The following is a 17,910-nucleotide window of genomic DNA, read 5'->3' on the forward strand; positions in this document are numbered from 1 at the left end:
ACTAAATCGAATAAGTTGCAAAACTTGCATTCTAGAAGTTTTTAGTATGAAACTGTTTTGGAATATTAATGAGGAGGTCTTAAATAGAAATTTGACCAATTTTAAGTTCATGGACAAAATTAGGACATGGAAGGAATTTTTGGAAAGTTTAGTAGTAAGGGTATTTTGGTCATTTAGTTATTAAAATGAATTAAAAACAAAATTAAAAGCCAATTTTTGTCCATCTTCTTCATTAGGCCGAAATTTTGCTTCCCTCTCTATATGTCCCTTTTCCTCCCCCTCTAGGGTGTATTTATAGGCTTTGGAATGCCTAAAAAACCCTCAAAATTGGCCTTTTCTAAATTGGACTAAACTTGGGCTCGGCAGAGACACGCCCATGTGACACGCCCGTGTGCGATTGCTCAAGGCCGTGGTCAAGCCTGTTAAATAGGCACAGGCGTGTGGTCCACCCATGTGAGTCGTGCTTCGATTCTGCCAAATTGACATGGCCGTGTGGTCTGCCCGTGTGAGGAGGTCCAGGCCATGTTGATTTCGTACGTTGGCCCATTTCCTCTATTTTTGGCCCATTTCTCATTCCTTTCGCTCTCCTGTGATAGCTCTAATTTGACCCTAGTCGGGAAGTGGTTTCGGGACCACAAAACTAAGTCACAAAATTATTTAAACGCTCTTTTCTATATTTATTATATGTGAAGTATCATGTGTGAAAGTATCATGTCTAAATTTTTTCATTTGAATGTGAAATTATGAAAAAGGACTTATGTGATAAAATTGAAGAATGTGTTAGGAAGAAATGAGGTGACCGAATAATGCATGGCTTATTAAAAAGGAGGACTTGCATGTCAAATTGTCCAATTTAAAGTTAGTGGCTGGCCATGATGATGATGATTTGTAGTATATGCATTTTATACATATAAGAAATATAATTATTAAATGTTTTATAATAAACATAAGAAATTAATAAAAGAAAAGAAAGCCATACATCCTTGCCTTGTTCTTGCCGAATGTTTGAGAAAGAAAGAAGAAATATGCTTTGAGGATTTCAGAAATGTAGCAAGCTAAAAATTTAAGGTAAATTTCATGTAGTTTTTGGTAATTTTTAATAGATGTGTGATCCTTGTTTACTTAGTGTTAAATCCCATGTTGAAATTTTGATTTCGGTTGAGGTATGTGCATTCGGTCATAGAGGAAATTGAATCAAATTTGGTTGTTTGTCTTAATTAAGGAGAGAAATTTATGAATCTATAATTATAAGTGACTAAATGGTAAAATAATGAGTTGGAGGGACTTGTATGTGAAGAGATGGCATTCGGTTAAGAGTATCTTTGACAAATTTGGTTCTTGTTATTTTGCATGAACTTAGATTAATTTGTAAGGACTTGAAAATACTAAGGAATATTCGGATGAAGTGAAATAGATAGAATGTTGAGTAATTACATGTTAAGGATGTTAAGGCTTAATTGTTAATGTCCGAATTCTATAAAGGGGGCTGTTATGCGAATTAATTTTAAGTTGTGTTATTTTATATATATAATATAATCTATGGGGTAATGTTAAGTGGATCAATTGATCGATTAAATAGTTGCTTTACTTTAATTCAATCTAAAGACCCAAAGAACTGAGATTTGGATCGGGAAAGGCAAAGTTAGCCTAGTAGTCGACACTATTGTACGAAGTTGTCGAGGTAAGTTCTTAAGTAATTTAAATTCTGTTCGGTATGCTTAGAATTTAAATAAACATAGTAAGGTAAAATGCTTGATTATATAGATGTATAAATATAATGTGATGGGTATATGTTTGGAGAAATGATTAGAGCCAAATGTGGCTAAATTATTAATCCGAAATGGACATAGAAATATAATGTGCTGCATGTGTGTTTGAATAAATAAATTGAGCCGAATGTGGCTATACTTTTTGAATTGAAATAGACATTGAGACAAGGTGCCGAAGGTATTTTCGAATGAAAGGATTGATGAAATTGATGTGTATCAAAGTAGTTGTGTTATGACTCATACTATGTGTAACCTTAGCAATGAGCTAAGTAGTGAATGATTGTAACATCGGGCTAAAAACCTAGCAGGCATATTGCCGGTGATATGATTCAGGTTATAATTCTAGCAGGCTACATGCTGGTATCATTTTTCGTGACTAAGAATTGATGTGTTATTGAACAAGTTAAAAATGAGTGTAAAGCCAAGTATGAGTTAAATTGTTATTAATTCGTAATAAGGTACGCATGTGAATAGTTATGAGAATTTTTGTATGTAATTTATGATTGAATGATGGCTATGATTTAAATGATATTGATTTGGTATATCCAATTGAAGTATAAGTTATGAAAGTATGAAATAACAGGTGAATTGTTTATCGAAATGTGATATTCGGGCCTCGGCCTAGCAAGCTTTAAGCTGGTGAATAATATTATCGGGCTTCGGGCCTAGCAGGCTTAATGCCGGTGAGATAATATCGGGCTTCGGGCCTAGTAGCCTATAATGCCGGTGAAATGATATCGGGCTTCAAGCCTAGCAGGCGAAATGCCAGTGAATGAGTTCAGACTTAAAGTCTAGCAGGCTTCGTGCTGGTGATGAATTCGAGTTTAAAACCTAGCAGGCTAAATGCTGGTGATTTGATAAAAGTCTAAGACTATGAGACCTTGTGTTAAATCAGCAATTGAATTCGTTCAATACATTAAGTTGGCCAGGTATGTGATATATACTTATACATGTTAGATCGATTGGAATTGAATCACGAATGTGAAACGAGAAGCATAAATGAAGATGTCATATGTGTATGTGTGTATTCGGTCATGGTGAAAGGTTATATGATTATGTGAAACACCATTTAGATATGAATGACGAAAGTAACTGTGGTTATGAAATGGTACAATGGTTGAATTCGGTTGAATTAAAGTTGACATTGAAGTATTTAAATGCCTATGTCATAAATGTGAGTAAGGGTAAAACTATCGTAAATTATCGATAAGGGTGGTCTATGTGTGGAACCATCTTATAATTACTAATTTGAACGGTTGTGTGCAAATCATTGATGTATTGTATTGAGATTATGCTTAAGTGAAATTATAGATATGTGATGAAATTGATTGGTGATATACATGTTTAAATAATATGAATGCAAAGAATTTGTGAAAGAGAAAATTTGTAATAAATCAGCTTGGGACAGCAGCAGTAATGTGATTTTGGAAAATCACCATAAATTGTGAGAGTTGAGTTAGAAGCTGAATAAATTATGTAATTAAATCTTAATGAGTCTCGTTTCTTATAAAAGAAACCGTGTAAGCAAAAGAATTGCTGATAATGAGATATTTGAAGTGGCGTGGGAATGAGTCAAATGACTTCGGGGTCCCCTGTTCTGTTTTTAGAAAATCATTATAATTTGTAAAAAAATGGTTATAAGATAAAATTTATACATTTATACTCCTTAATGAGTCTAGTTTCAAATGAAATCAATGAGAACATATTTTGAATTCTGTACAATGAGAAATTTGATTCGTAGTGAAGAGTGGTCAGATTAGTCAAACAGTGAAATAGGGGAAACTTTAAGAAAAATCTGTTATTGATTGGCCAAACCAAAAATTCTGAAACTTTTATGGATGGAAGATATATGAGTCTATTTTCAGGAAAAATTAATGGCAATTTATTTGGAGTTTCGTAGCTCCAGTTATAAATAGTTTAGTGACTGTTGCTCAGGAAGACAACTTGTAGTGAATTTGTGATTATGTTGTAAACATTGATAAAACTTGTTAATGAGTAGCTTATTGTTTTCTTATGAACTTACTAAGCGTAAAACTTACTTCCCTTCTTGTGATTATGTTGTAAACATTGATAAAACTCGGGTTGGAGGCCGTCAGAGATATTATCATATAGTTGAGTCTACGCTATCGGCGTAAGTAAATCTTAGTGTTTCGAGTCGATGGCATGGATAGGGTTGTAAAGTTGAGTATGTAATATTGTGATTAAGCCAAAGACTTTGGCTTGTTATTAAGGTAGTTTGATTATTCATATGCTTGTATATTATTATCTCCTGTGATGTGGTTTATAGCATGTATATTTAGAATTTGAATTGTGATTCATTGTTGAGTAAGTAAATGATACAAGACTAAGATATTGGTAAATATTTAATAATACCTCATGAATATTTTGGGGCTTTGTAAGCCCGATTAAAGGATAATATACGCGTGTATAAAAAGTTTAAAATTGATCAAAAATTTTTACGGCCTGGTTTTATATAAATGGTTGAGTTTAAATCTGGTAGCACCTCGAACCCTGTTCCGGCGAGGGATACGGGCGAAGGGTGTAACATCTCCTATGTTCGCCTAAGTATAAAACATGAAATTAAGGCATTAGGAGCATCGAATTCACCAATTTCAAGGAAAAATCATTCATAAAATGTGTTAAGCATGGGGTAAAAATATATATAAATTATGATTTATCAAATACCCCCACAATTAAGCATTTGCTTGTCCTCAAGCAAAATCCTCAACTCATAATCAAAATAAATTCTTCTCAGCTTATAATTTCTATCGATCATAACACAAAAACAAAAAGATACTGCCTACACTTTTAGCACAAATCGGCCTCCAAGAAAGAAAAGAGCCAATGTGTTTCAAGCAACCAAACTAGAGAGTAAAAGACTACTTAAAGTCGAATTCTGAGAAGCCAGAATTCTAATTCGGCACACACTCCTCATTCCATTCACATTCCCCTAATTTTCCTCCCTAAATCTCTCTTCAAATCACTCAAACTGACCCCTTAACAAATCAATTCAAATTTCCCCTCTACCACTTCAGTATTTCGGTCAAACCACAACACTCCCATGGTACAGTAGCAAATTAAAACACTTCGCTGCATTCACCAGGATCCGAACCTCAATCCTCTGGCATAGATAACACGCCACTTGCCCTCTAGACCAGCAGGCCTTTTCTGTCATGTTTTACCCATATTTTTTTAAAAGCCTACTGCCTAGAGACAGTGCATATTCCTTTAAAAACAAAACTTTTGTACAAGCCAAGGCTTTAACTTAGGACTTCTCCAACACCTCTCTGGACACTTAACCACTGAAGTAGATACACCTTTATGTCACTTTCTTGCAAAATTAAACATTTATGTACAGTCTCCTAATTGTTCCGATGCTCAAGACCTAATACTACTAGGCCCAAAATTTAGGGCGTTACAACCCTCCTCGCATGGCGGTGGGAACATCTCAAACATGTTTGGGAGTGGTGCTAGTCTGGACCATCTATTCTATTCCACAATGCGAATTAGGATGTCTCCCATGTGTTACATCTATTGGGTTTGCCACTCCAAAATAGGCATATTTGCGAGTCCCGTCATCTTTAACGTGTGTGCTTTACCTCTCCTCTTCATCAACCATTGGGTGTTGTTCCTATGTTTAGTTTGTTGTTATTCTAGATTTTGTTTACGTTGGAGCTCGATGAATTGGCCATATATATTGCCCCCAACCAAGCTCTTTGTAGGTCTTGTGAATGGCTCGATTGGGGACATAGGAACACTGGCTCGACGGCATTGAGCGGTAATTAAATGAGAAAAGTACATACTTTGCTTTCGGTGTCATATGCATTTTAGCATTTTCTCATAGATCTAGTGGCCAATGCAACTTTTATTGTTCTGTAATATAGAGTAAAACATAATCGCTTGATAGCTGGCAACGTCAAAGCATTATGGGTTGGTGCCAAGCGGGTGCAAATCAATTACATCCACATCTTGGCCATTGGGAACATGATAGTTGTGTTGAATTTCAAAGGCACCTCGAAATTGGCTTGGCAAGTCCACTCGCTACACCCCTCCGTTAAATAGTCAATAACACCCTCCATATTAAAATCCTCAAACTTAAATAAGTCAAAGGTCTCTAGGTGAACATGGGTATAATATAGGGCATCATAGTATCAACAAATCTCTCGACCTGTAAGCGACACCTCTTTGCTCCGGACTGTAACATGGGTGATTGCCTTACCATATTGCTTGTGATTCTCCCTATATTTTAGGAAGGCATAAAACTCATAAACGAGAGTGTCAACTAGAAGTTCGGTTGGGGTTGGAAAAAAATTATTCCAATGAGGGGATCGTGCCAAATCTCATATCTCATTACAAGCAGACATGGTGGGATCGAACCCACGTTCTTGTATAAATGAACGTCGACTAATTTGAAGAAAAAAAACCTTTCAACTTCCGAGTTATGGAAGTGGTTGGCACTGATATTGCTAGGTTCTTGAGTGGCACATTGTTGTTTTTTTCATGCCATTTTTCAAATAAAGTAAATTAACCACAAACCCAAATGATAAAAGGGATAAAGATCAAGTTTAGAACACAATACCTCGGGTAATTATCAATAAAATTCTTCTCTCGATCGATTTAAAATGTAACAAAATAAAAGCTGAGAACTGAAATTAAAAAAGAAGAGAAGAACTTACTGATAAACCATAATTTATACATATTTTTACCCCATGTTTAACGCATTTTATGGATGATTTCCCATTAGAATTGGCGAATTCGATGCTCCTAATGCTTTAATTTCATGTTTTATACTTAGGAGAGCATAGGAGAACGAAAGGAACGAGAAACGGGCCAAAAATGGAGAAAGTGGGCCAAAGTACGAAATCAACACGGCCTGGACCTCCTCATACGGGTAGACCACACGGTCGTGTCAATTTGGCAGGCTCGAGCATGGCCTAAAGTAATCGCACACGGGAGTGTCACACGGGCGTGTCCCTGCCGAGCCCAAGTTGAGTTGAATTCGGCAAAGGCTAATTTTGAGGTCTCTTAGGCATTCCAAAGCCTATAAATACACCCTAAAAGAGGAAGAAAATGGGGCACACAGGGAGGAAGGAACGAATTACACGAAGGAAGCTGATTGATCCATCTCAGCAGTCGGATTCATCATCAAGACTAAAGATCTCTCCTCAATTTCCCTTTTAGGAGTTTTGGGTTTTTCTTTATTTTTTGTATTCTTTATTATTCTGAGATGTTTTCTTATTTAATTATGAACTAAATCCCCTAAATACCTAAGGGGAATGAAACCTAAGACGAATCTTGTTATTATTTTCTGAATTGTATGATAAATATTTAACTTGTTCTTAATTATGTGTTCTTAATTCTTGTTTTGATATCCCAGGATACTGATTCAAGATAAACTCTTATTCGGAGGAGCAATAGACCCTGTTTAAGAGTACATTTATCAAAATTAAGCAGAGTTGTTTGCGCGCCTAGACATAGGGGCACAAGATTTTGCCGGATTAAGGTGAAACCTAATAAGGGGATCCATTGATTTAGTTAATGCAACCCTAGGGTGTTGATCAGAGAAAAGTCTCAATTATTCAATCTAGGTATTAGACGTTATTAGTCTTGAATAGGGATAATAACATAACTTAGGGATCTCTACGGAATAAGTTAAATGAATAAATCGTCCGATTTGAAGCCAGAATAACAAGTACAGTCTAGGTGGATTTTTCCTTAAGTATTGTCTCAAGTCAATCGATTTTCCCAAAAACAATTCCCCAATTCTTTTCTCTATGAGTTCTTAGTTTAGATAATTAGTTAGTTAAAACAAAACATCTTTATTCTTAGGCTAGATAATAAGAAGACAGTCATTACTAGTACTTTTAGTTCCTTTGGGTTTGATAATCCGGTCTTGCTAAAACTATACTACTGTTTGATAGGTACACTTGCCTACATCGCGATAATAGTTAGTTTCAAGAACGATTAATTATAAATATTTAAAACCTATCACGAAATCACGCGATCAAGTTTTTGACGCCGTTGTCGGGGAACTAAGATATTAGGAATGCTCAATCTTTATTACTTTAGCCATTTATTTTTCTTGCAATTTAATTTTTATTTTATTATTATTTATTAATTTACTTTTTCTTTCTCTTGGCAGGTTTTTATAGTTTATGATTAGAAGAAACCCGTCAGGACCATTACTTTTTGACGAAGAAATCGATCGCACAGTTCGCAGAAACCAAAGAGAAATAAGGTGAAGCTTAAGATACATAGAGAACGAGCAAGAAGACGATACTCAACCCCCAACCGAAGAGATGGCTGAAAACCAAGACAATCAGCTACCTCTTGTAATTGCGGTTAATCAAAATCCTGCTCCACGCACTATGTATGATTATGCTAAACCTTTGATCGCGTGATTAGTAACAAGTAATAAATATTTATAATGAAGTTCAAACCTAGACTAACTATTATCACGACGAAAAGGCAAGCGCACCTATCGAACAATAGTATAGTAATGGCAAGACCGGGATATCGCACCCAAGGGAACCAAAAGTACTAGTAATAACTATCTTTTTATTATCTAGCCTAAGAATAAAAGGGGTTTTATTTGTTTTAATTAACTAATTATCTAAACTAAGAACGCACAGAGAAAAGAATTGGGGAATTTCTTTTGGGAAAATCGATTGACTTGAGACAATACCTAAGGAAAAATCCACCTAGAATTTACTTGTTATTCTGGCTCCGAATTGGACGATTTATTCATTCAACTTGTTCCGTAGAGATTCTTAAGTTGTGTTATTATCCCTATTCAGGACTAATAACATCTAATCCCTAGATTGAATAACCGAGACTTTTCTCTAATTAACACTCTAGGGTTGCATTAACTCGATCTATGGATCCCCTTATTAGGTTTCACCCTAATCCGGTAAAATCTTGTCACCCTATTTCTAGGCGTGCAATCAACTCCGCTTAATTATGACAAAAGTACTCTTAGACAGGGTCTATTCCTCCTCTGAATAAGAGCATGTCTTGAATCTGTATCCTAGGATATCAAAATAAGAATTAAGAACACATAATTAAGAACAAGTTAAATATTTATCATACGATTCAGAAAATAATAACAAGATTCATCTTAGGTTTCATTCCCCTTAGGTATTTAAGGGATTTAGTTCATAATTAAATAAGAAAACATCTCAGAAGAATAAAGAATACAAAACATAAAGAAAACCCAAAACTCTTGAAGGGAAATTGGGGAGAGATCTTCAGTCTTGATGATGAATCCGGCTTCTAAGATGGATCAATCGGCTTCCTTTGAGTAATTCCTTACCCCCTTCTCCGTCTCTCTTTTTCTCCTCTTCTAGGGTGTATTTATAGGCTTTTGAATGCCTAGAAGCCCTCAAAAGTGGCCTTTTCCGAATTGGACTTAACTTGGGCTCGACAGGGACACGCCCGTGTGCCATGCCTATGGGCATCATGCTCCAATTCTGCCAGATTGACACGGCCGTGTGGTCTGCCCGTGTGAGGAGGTCCAGGCCGTGTTGGTTTCGTACTTTGGTCCATTTTCTCTGTTTTTGGCTTGTTTCTCGTTCCTTTAGCTCTCCTATGCTCTCCTAAGTATAAAACATAAAATTAAAGCATTTGAAGCATCGAATTCACCAATTCTAATGAGAAATCATCCATAAAATGCATTAAACATGGGGTAAAAATGTGTATAATTTACGGTTTATCAAATACCCCCACACTTAAGCATTTGCTTGTCCTCAAGCAAAATTCTCAACTCATAATCAAAATAAATCCTTCTCAACTTATAATTTCTATCAATAATATCTCAAATTAATCCGTATGTCATGCATTGAAAATTTAACTAAAAGAACATAAAAGTTTCAATCATTCCAAGTTGAGCAATTTATTCTGAAAACATAGGTGTCTTCCCTCATCTAAGTAATTACCTTTAATTCAGAATATCAGAGAGTTTTACATCCTCACTAAAGATTCACTCAAATCACTCAAGGTGTTTTAAAGACAATAAAGGAAGCACTCAATATTCAATAATGGAAAGTCATTACCATAGGCTTGCATGAAAATCAAATCTCCACCATTTTAATTTAAGATGATACATCAATCAAAAGGTCTTTAGAGGGTTGTAATGAGGCTTGGTTAGAGGGTGTGGTCACAAGCTGAAAGAAAGGGTTAGAATCGAGATTGAATTGAAAAGTTGCCTAACTAGAAAAAGAGTTAATCTTCACTTGCGTACAACAGAGCTTCTCTCAGAATATGAAATTATAGATATGCATACATAGTTGTTGTTGTTGTTGTTGTGTTTTTTTTTAAGAACAAGTTAAATAATATAGACTAAATATCAAGAAAAAAACATAGCTAGGCAATCCATTCAACTCAAATGTCGACAAAAATAAGGATTAATTTAGGGGATTTCAACAATAATAGGTTAAAGGTTAATATTAAGGGTAATACAAGAAATGGTTTGTTAGGCTTAAGGGGGTTTACTAGGGGTTAATCGTGGAGGTAGGCTTTTCATGGCATGAGTGGGTTAATCCTAAGTGCCTTAATCATTTTGATATATCAAATCAAATGGTTTGGTCTCGACATGCATAATCAAGCAAGTTGTAGAATAACAATTCAATACTGACGCACTCAAAGCAATAATAAAAGTGGGCATGAAAGGATGAATAGATGCTCAAAAGGCTCAAAAATCTCACAAAAATTATGGCTTTTTGATGTTTAGACTCGTGAATTCCAATTCAAAGTAATACCTACACTTGGGGAAACAGCCTAAGATTTTGAATTCTTAAAAATCAACTCATCATGCTTGACTCTCTATTGTCTTAAAGTTTAAATAATCAATGCATAAATCCCTATGTTTTAATTCAAGATATATCAATCAAAATCATAAATTAATTAAAATTTATCCTAAATATGATATGAGAGTTTTTTCAAGAGAACAAGATAATTATTATTGGATTTTTCTGATAACGAAATAAATACCCCCCACACTTAAGATGTACATTGCCCTCAATGTACAAAGATAGAAATTAGAGTATAAAAATAATATAGGGAGAGAAGTGAAACTTCCCGTATGATGAATTCCTCAAACTAGAGTTTTTGAGAGTGATCGGTTCGAAAGTGGAGGAGGATACTCCGGCGGTCGTAGAGGTTCATTAGGCCATAAGTCCTGCGCCAGAAGAATATTATATTTAGTGGTAGCTATGGTCGTGGTCGAGCAGGACATGGCAGTCATGGAGAACCTTTCCCGTTGGAGTTTTAGTTCCTCTGTGATAATGAGCTTAAGAGCTCTATATAACTGTGATAAAATCAGGAGCTTTTAGGAAGAATAAGTACTCGAAAAGAAATAACCGAAATTTATAATAAAATTCTAAATTTACTAAAAAAATAAAAAATAAAAAGTAGTTTGAATAAAAATTAAAAACATAAAAACATAAAATAAATATTTCTAAACATCTTCATCACTGGATGGTTCGCGAGGTGGGACTGGCGATGAGATGTGGAGATGCTGACAAATTTGCTGTAAAGTAGCATCAATGTTGTCAAATCGTTGAAAACACTGATGCTCGAATCGGGTGAGGCGCTCATAGATTTCAGCATATGAAGCTTTCGCATGAACTGGACAAGAGGGCGGTGGTGACTGAGTCTGTTGGTCCTCGTGCTGTGGGGGGACATCATCAGGAATGTCCTCGTAGGCCTCCTCCTCGGTAGATTGGGTGAGACGATACTGGGGAGGGGAGATTCCTCGGCGCCTCTCGATCATCCTCATGCTAAGCATGCTCGAGATGCCTTGTGGAGACATCTGCCCAATTGATGCAGCGGCCTGCTGCTAAAGGTCGGGCCCGAAGTATTTGGAAGAGCTCTTCTTGGTGCCCTCGTGGAAACTGTAGGAGAGGGAAAAGAGATGTGGAAGTGAGAATTAATGCAGGGGAAGTGGATTTTAAGATGGTTTGGGGGTTGGGGAAATGAGAAGCTGAGGAATGGAGGCCGGGATAGGGATTAGGGAGTGGAGAAGGGGAGATTTTGGCTAGGGTTTTGAAAGGAATAAGAAAATGAACAATGATTTGCTTATATAGGGGAGGTGCACACAACCTAAGGCCACGCCCGTGTACTCTGAAGGTGAGCCCGTGTTTTTTGAATTTTGCAATTTAGGTTGTGCCCGACTACTATCCCACGCCCGTGTGTCTTGGGCGTGTGTGGTACACGGCCATGTCGCACGGCCATGGGGATTTATCACATCCCGTGTTTTGGGGAAATCATGTCCTGCTTCCAAACGGATGTATTGCACGGTCGTGTCTCTTCCCCTGTTTGGCCACGGCTTTAGGCACGCCCGTGTGCCTGGCCGTGTGTGCTGAAAAGCTTTGCAATTCAAAGATAAAGTTAATGATTCAAAGTGTTAGAAATTAAAAATAAAGAAATCAAAATATGTTAGTGCTCGGGTTACCTCCCGAGAAGCGCTTATTTATAGTCTAAGCTCGACTTACCTCTCTAGTGAATGGTCAGGGTGGTTCGAGGAGTTTATACTCCTCATTCTTGCCATCAATCTCATCAAAATAGGGTTTTAATCGGGTGCTGTTTACCTTAAAAGTGCCAAACTTGGGGTGACTCACCTCCACCGCACCGAATAGAAAAATACTGAGTATCGTAAAAGGGATTTCTTCATTCAGTGTGGTAGTGACAATGTGGGGATCTGCGGCATCTAGTAAGACTTTATCACCAACCTTAAGTTGATTAGGAGAGGTATCGGGCTTGTTGTGGCGTAGTTTTGGTTTATCATGTGTTCTCGATTTGTGTGCTCGCCATTCGTCTAGCTCCTCTATCCGTAGCCTTCATTCTTCATGAATGTGTCCTCTATCATTTCTGGAACATGGCCCGTGAACTTCTTTGAAGCTTAATTTCTACAAAATCATATTGTCAGTTTTAGTAGATTGGTGTGGACTATTACCTTTAATGTTCGATGTGATGCCAAAATTACGAGCTTGAAGGGTGATCGTTTCGTCTCCCACACGAAGTGTAAGCTCACCTGTGCCAACATCAATAATTGTTTTAGCAGTTGCTAAAAAGGGCCTTCCTAAAATCAGAGGGGTGTTATTATCCTCTTCCATGTCTAGAACAACAAAATCAACGGGAAATATGAACTTATCTACTTTCACGAGTACATCTTCAATAATACCCCTAGGGAATCTTATAGTTTTATCTATCAATTGAATGCTCATCCTAGTTTGTTTAGGTTTCCCAAGACCTAGTTGCTTAAACATTTTGTAAGGCATAACGTTAGTACTAGCCCCTAAATTAGCTAATGCATGACTTATATCTAAACTACCAATTAAACAAGGAATTGTAAAACTCCCTGGATCTTTGAATTTGTGGGGTAGCTTATTCTGTAGAATAGCTTAACAGACTGCATTTAGCTTCACATGCGACGCTTCATCCAACTTCCGCTTATTTACTAAAAGCTCTTTTAAAAATTTTATTGCATTTGACATTTGCGACAAAGCTTCAATAAACGGTAGGTTAATATGTAATTTTTTCAAAAGTTTGAGGAATTTACCGAATTGTTCATCTGAGCGGTCTTTCCTTGTCGCGTTAGGGTATGGGACACGAGGTCTATATTCTTCATTCACCATTTTGTTATGACTTACCTCACTTTCACCTTTGCTCACCAAAGTTTCTTGCATCAATTCTGGCTCAGGCGCAATGAATCCTTCCTTATCTTGAGTACTAATTGCGTTGAGGTGTTCGCTTGGGTTAGGGTTCAGTATTACTTGGTAAGCTACCTTGTGGTTGTTCGGAGATTAGTTTGGATAGCTGTCCTATTTGAGTTTTGACTCCTTGGATCGATGCTTGTTGATTTTTAAGTGTTGTCTCGGTTTTTTGGAAACGGGTTTCTGACATTGATATGAATTTTGAGAGCATCTCCTCAAGGTTCGGTTTCTTCTCTTGTTGGTAAGGTGGCTATTGAAAACCCTAAGGATTTTGTGGCTTTTGATTCCCTTGACCTCCCTAGGAGAAATTTGGGTGGTTCCTCCAACCTGCATTATAAGTATTACTGTATGGGTTATTTTGAGATCTAAAGTTATTGTTACCTATATAGTTGACTTGTTCCTCTTCGGTTGTGGGATTGAAGTATTGATATTTTGTATGCACACCTCCTCCACTTGAGTCACACCTCATTACTGGATGTACCTGCGTAGAACCAAGTAAACCATCAATCTTTTTATTGAGAAGTTCTACCTGATTTGACAGCATAGTAACTGAGTTGACGTTAAAAACATCGGCTATTTTCGTTGGTTTTGTCCTCATAACTTGCCACTGATAGTTATTCAGTGACATCTCTTCAATGAATTCATAAGCCTCTTCAGGTGTTTTGTTGTTGATGGTTCTACCAGCAGCTACGTCAACCACTTGCCGAGTTGAGGGATTCAGACCATTGTGGAATGTTTGTACTTGCAGCTAAAGTGGTAACCCATGGTGAGGGCACCTTCTCAGTAAGTCCTTGTATCTCTCCCATGCATTGTAAAGTGTTTCTAAATCCATCTGCACAAAAGAAGAGATATCATTACGTAATTTAGCCATTTTAGCCGGCAGAAAATATTTTAGTAAAAATTTTTCGGTCATTTGTTCCCAAGTAGTAATTGACCATCGTGGTAACGGGTTCAACCACTGTTTAGCTTTGTTTCTCAGTGAAAATGGAAATAACCGAAGACGAATGGCATCATCAGAAATGTCATTGATTTTAAATGTGTCACAAAATTCAAGAAAGTTTGCTAAGTGAGCGATAGGATCTTCATCCTGCAAACCATCAAACTGAACAAACTGTTGTATCATCTAAATAGTGTTAGGTTTTAATTCAAAAGTATTTGCAGCTGCAGCAGGTCTAACTATGCTAGATTCAGTTCCTGTAAAAGAAGGTTTAGCATAATCATACATAGTGCGTGGAGTAGGATTTTGATTAGCCGCAATTGCAGGAGGTAGCTGATTGCCTTGGTTTTCAGCAATCTTGTCGGTTGGAGGTTGAGTATCATTTTCTTGCTAGTTCTCTATGTATCTTAAGCTGTGCCTTATTTCTCTTTGGTTTCTACGAACTGTGCGATCAATTTCTTCGTCAAAAAGTAATTGTCCTGACGGGTTTCTTCTAGTCATAAACTATAAAAACCTTCCAAGAGAAAGAAAAAGTAAATAAATGATAATAAAAAAATAAATTAAATTGCAAGAAAAATAAATGGCTAAAGTAACAAAAATTGAGCGTTCCTAATATCTTAGTTCTCCGGCAACGGCGCCAAAAACTTGATCGCGTGATTCGTAACAAGTAATAAATATTTATAATGAAGATCAAACCTAGACTACCCATTATCATGACGAAAAGGCAAGCGCACCTATCGAACAATAGTATAGTAATGGCAAGACCGGGATATCGTACCCAAGGGAACCAAAAGTACTAGTAATAACTATCTTTTTATTATCTAGCCTAAGAATAAAAGGGGTTTTATTTGTTTTAATTAACTAATTATCTAAACTAAGAACGCACAGAGAAAAGAATTGGGGAATTGCTTTTGGGAAAATCGATTGACTTGAGAGAAAAATCCACCTAGACTTTACTTGTTATTCTGGCTCCGAATCGGACGATTTATTCATTCAACTTGTTTCGTAGAGATCCCTAAGTTATGTTATTATCCCTATTCAAGACTAATATCGTCTAATCCCTAGATTGAATAACTGAGACTTTTCTCTAATTAACACTCTAGGGTTGCATTAACTCGATCTATGGATCCCCTTTTTAGCTTTCACCCTAATCCGGCAAAATCTTGTCACCCTATTTCTAGGCGTGCAATCAAATCTGCTTAATTATGACAAAAGTACTCTTAGAGAGGGTCTATTCCTTCTCTGAATAAGAGCATGTCTTGAATCAGTATCCTGGGATATCAAAACAAGAATTAAGAACACATAATTAAGAACAAGTTAAATATTTATCATACAATTCAGAAAATAATAATAAGATTCATCTTAGGTTTTATTCCCCTTAGGTGTTGAGGGGATTTAGTTCATAACTAAATAAGAAACATCTCAGAAGAATAAAGAATACAAAACATAAAGAAAACCCAAAACTCCTGAAGGGAAATTGAGGAGAGATCTTCAGTCTTGATGATGAATTCGGCTTCTAAGATGGACCAATCTGCTTCTTTGGAGTAATTCCTTACCCCCCTTCTCCGTCTCCCTTTTTCTCCTCTTCTAGGGTGTATTTATAGGCTTTGGAATGCCTTGAAGCCCTTAAAAGTGGCCTTTTTCGAATTGGACTTAACTTGGGCTCAGCAGGGACACGCCGGTGTGCCACACCTGTGTACGTCTTGCTCCAATTCTGCCAGATTGTCACTGCCATGTGGTCTGCCTGTGTGAGGAGGTCCAGGCCGTGTTGGTTTCGTAATTTGGTCCATTTTCTCCATTTTTTGCCCGTTTCTCGCTCTTTTCACTCTCCTATGCTCTCCTAAGTATAAAACATGAAATTAAAGCATTAGAAGCATTGAATTCACCAATTCTAATGAGAAATCATCCATAAAATGCATTAAACATGGGGTAAAAATATGTATAATTTATGGTTTATCAACCTTCTTTAACAGGAACTGAATCGAGCATAGTTAGACCTGCTGTAGCTGCAAATACTTTTGAACTAAAACCTAACACTATTCAAATAATACAGCAATTTGTTCAGTTTGATGGTTTGCAGGATGAGGATCCCAACGCTCACTTAGCAAACTTTTTGGAATTATGCGATACATTTAAAATTAATGGTGTTTCTAATGATGCCATTCGTCATCGGTTATTCCATTTTTCATTGAGGAACAAAGCTAAACAGTGGTTGAACTCATTACCAATAGGGACAATCACTACTTGGGAACAAATGACCGAAAAATTTCTATTAAAATATTTCCCGCCAGCTAAAACGGCCAAATTACGTTATGATATCTCTTCGTTTGTACAGATGGACTTAGAAACTCTTTACGATGCATGGGAGAGATACAAAGACTTACTGAGAAGGTGCCCTCACCATGGGTTATTGCTTTGGCTTCAGGTTCAAACGTTCCATAATGGCCTGAATCCTTCGACATGGCAAATGGTTGACGTAGCTGCTGACGGAACCATCAATAATAAAACATCTGAAGATGTTTATGAGTTTATAGAGGAGATGTCACTGAATAACTATTAGTGGCAAGTCATGAGGACAAAGCCAACAAAAATAGCCGGCATTTATAACATCGATTCGGTTACTATGCTATCAAACCAGGTAGAAATTCTAAAAAAAAAGATTGATGGTTTACTTGGTTCTACTCAGGTATATCCAGTAATGTAGTGCAAAGTAAGTGGAGGTGGAGCAAGCCATTCGGAATACCAACCTTATGGCCACAACATGGATAACGAGCAGTTAAATTACATGGGTAATAATCCTTGATCTCAAAACAATCCATATAGTAACACTTATAATGCAGGTTGGAGGAACCACCCAAATTTCTCGTGGGGCGGTCAAGGAAATCAAAGACCACAACATCCTCCGATTTTTCAACAACTACCCTATCAACAGGAAAAGAAGCCAAACCTTGAAGAGATGCTCACAAAGTTTATCTCGATGTCAGAAACCCATTTCCAGAACACCGAGATATCACTCAAAAATTAACAAGCGTCGATCCAAGGGCTTGAAACTCAGATAGGCCAACTTTCCAAACTAATCTCTGAACGACCATAAGGTAGCTTGCCAAGTAATACTGAACCCAACCCAAGGGAACAGCTCAACGCGATTAATGTTCAAGATGAAGAAGGATTCGTTGAGCCTGAGCCAGAACTGAGGCAAGAAACTATGGTAAGTAGAGGCAAGGTGAGGTAGGTTATAATAAAAATAGATTAGTGAATGTCGAATATAAACCTCATGTGCCATACCCCAATGCGACAAGGAAAAACCGTTCAGATGAACAATTTGGTAAATTCCTTAAACTCTTGAAAAATTACACATTAACTCTCCGTTTATTGAAGCCCTATCGCAGATGTCAAAAGCAATGAAATTTTTAAAGGAGCTTTTAGCAAATAAGCGGAAGTTGGATGAGGCATCGCATGTGGAGCTAAATGCGGTTTGCTTAGCTATTCTCCA

The 17,910-nt window shown here is 36.8% G+C and overlaps 2 non-coding genes across 2 annotated transcripts; one reads left to right on the forward strand and one right to left on the reverse strand.

Annotated features, from left to right (window-relative positions):
• Positions 1-14,238: 14,238 nt before the first annotated feature.
• On the forward strand, positions 14,239-14,345 carry LOC121229947 (small nucleolar RNA R71). The gene has a single exon (XR_005927898.1). It is a non-coding gene; the product is annotated as a small nucleolar RNA R71 (small nucleolar RNA).
• Positions 14,346-16,719: 2,374 nt separating this feature from the next.
• Positions 16,720-16,826, reverse strand: LOC121229973 (small nucleolar RNA R71). Its single transcript, XR_005927924.1, has one exon. It is a non-coding gene; the product is annotated as a small nucleolar RNA R71 (small nucleolar RNA).
• Positions 16,827-17,910: the final 1,084 nt, after the last annotated feature.

Source organism: Gossypium hirsutum, chromosome A05 (assembly GCF_007990345.1).
Source record: "Gossypium hirsutum isolate 1008001.06 chromosome A05, Gossypium_hirsutum_v2.1, whole genome shotgun sequence".
In the NCBI taxonomy this organism is placed as follows: domain Eukaryota; kingdom Viridiplantae; phylum Streptophyta; class Magnoliopsida; order Malvales; family Malvaceae; genus Gossypium; species Gossypium hirsutum.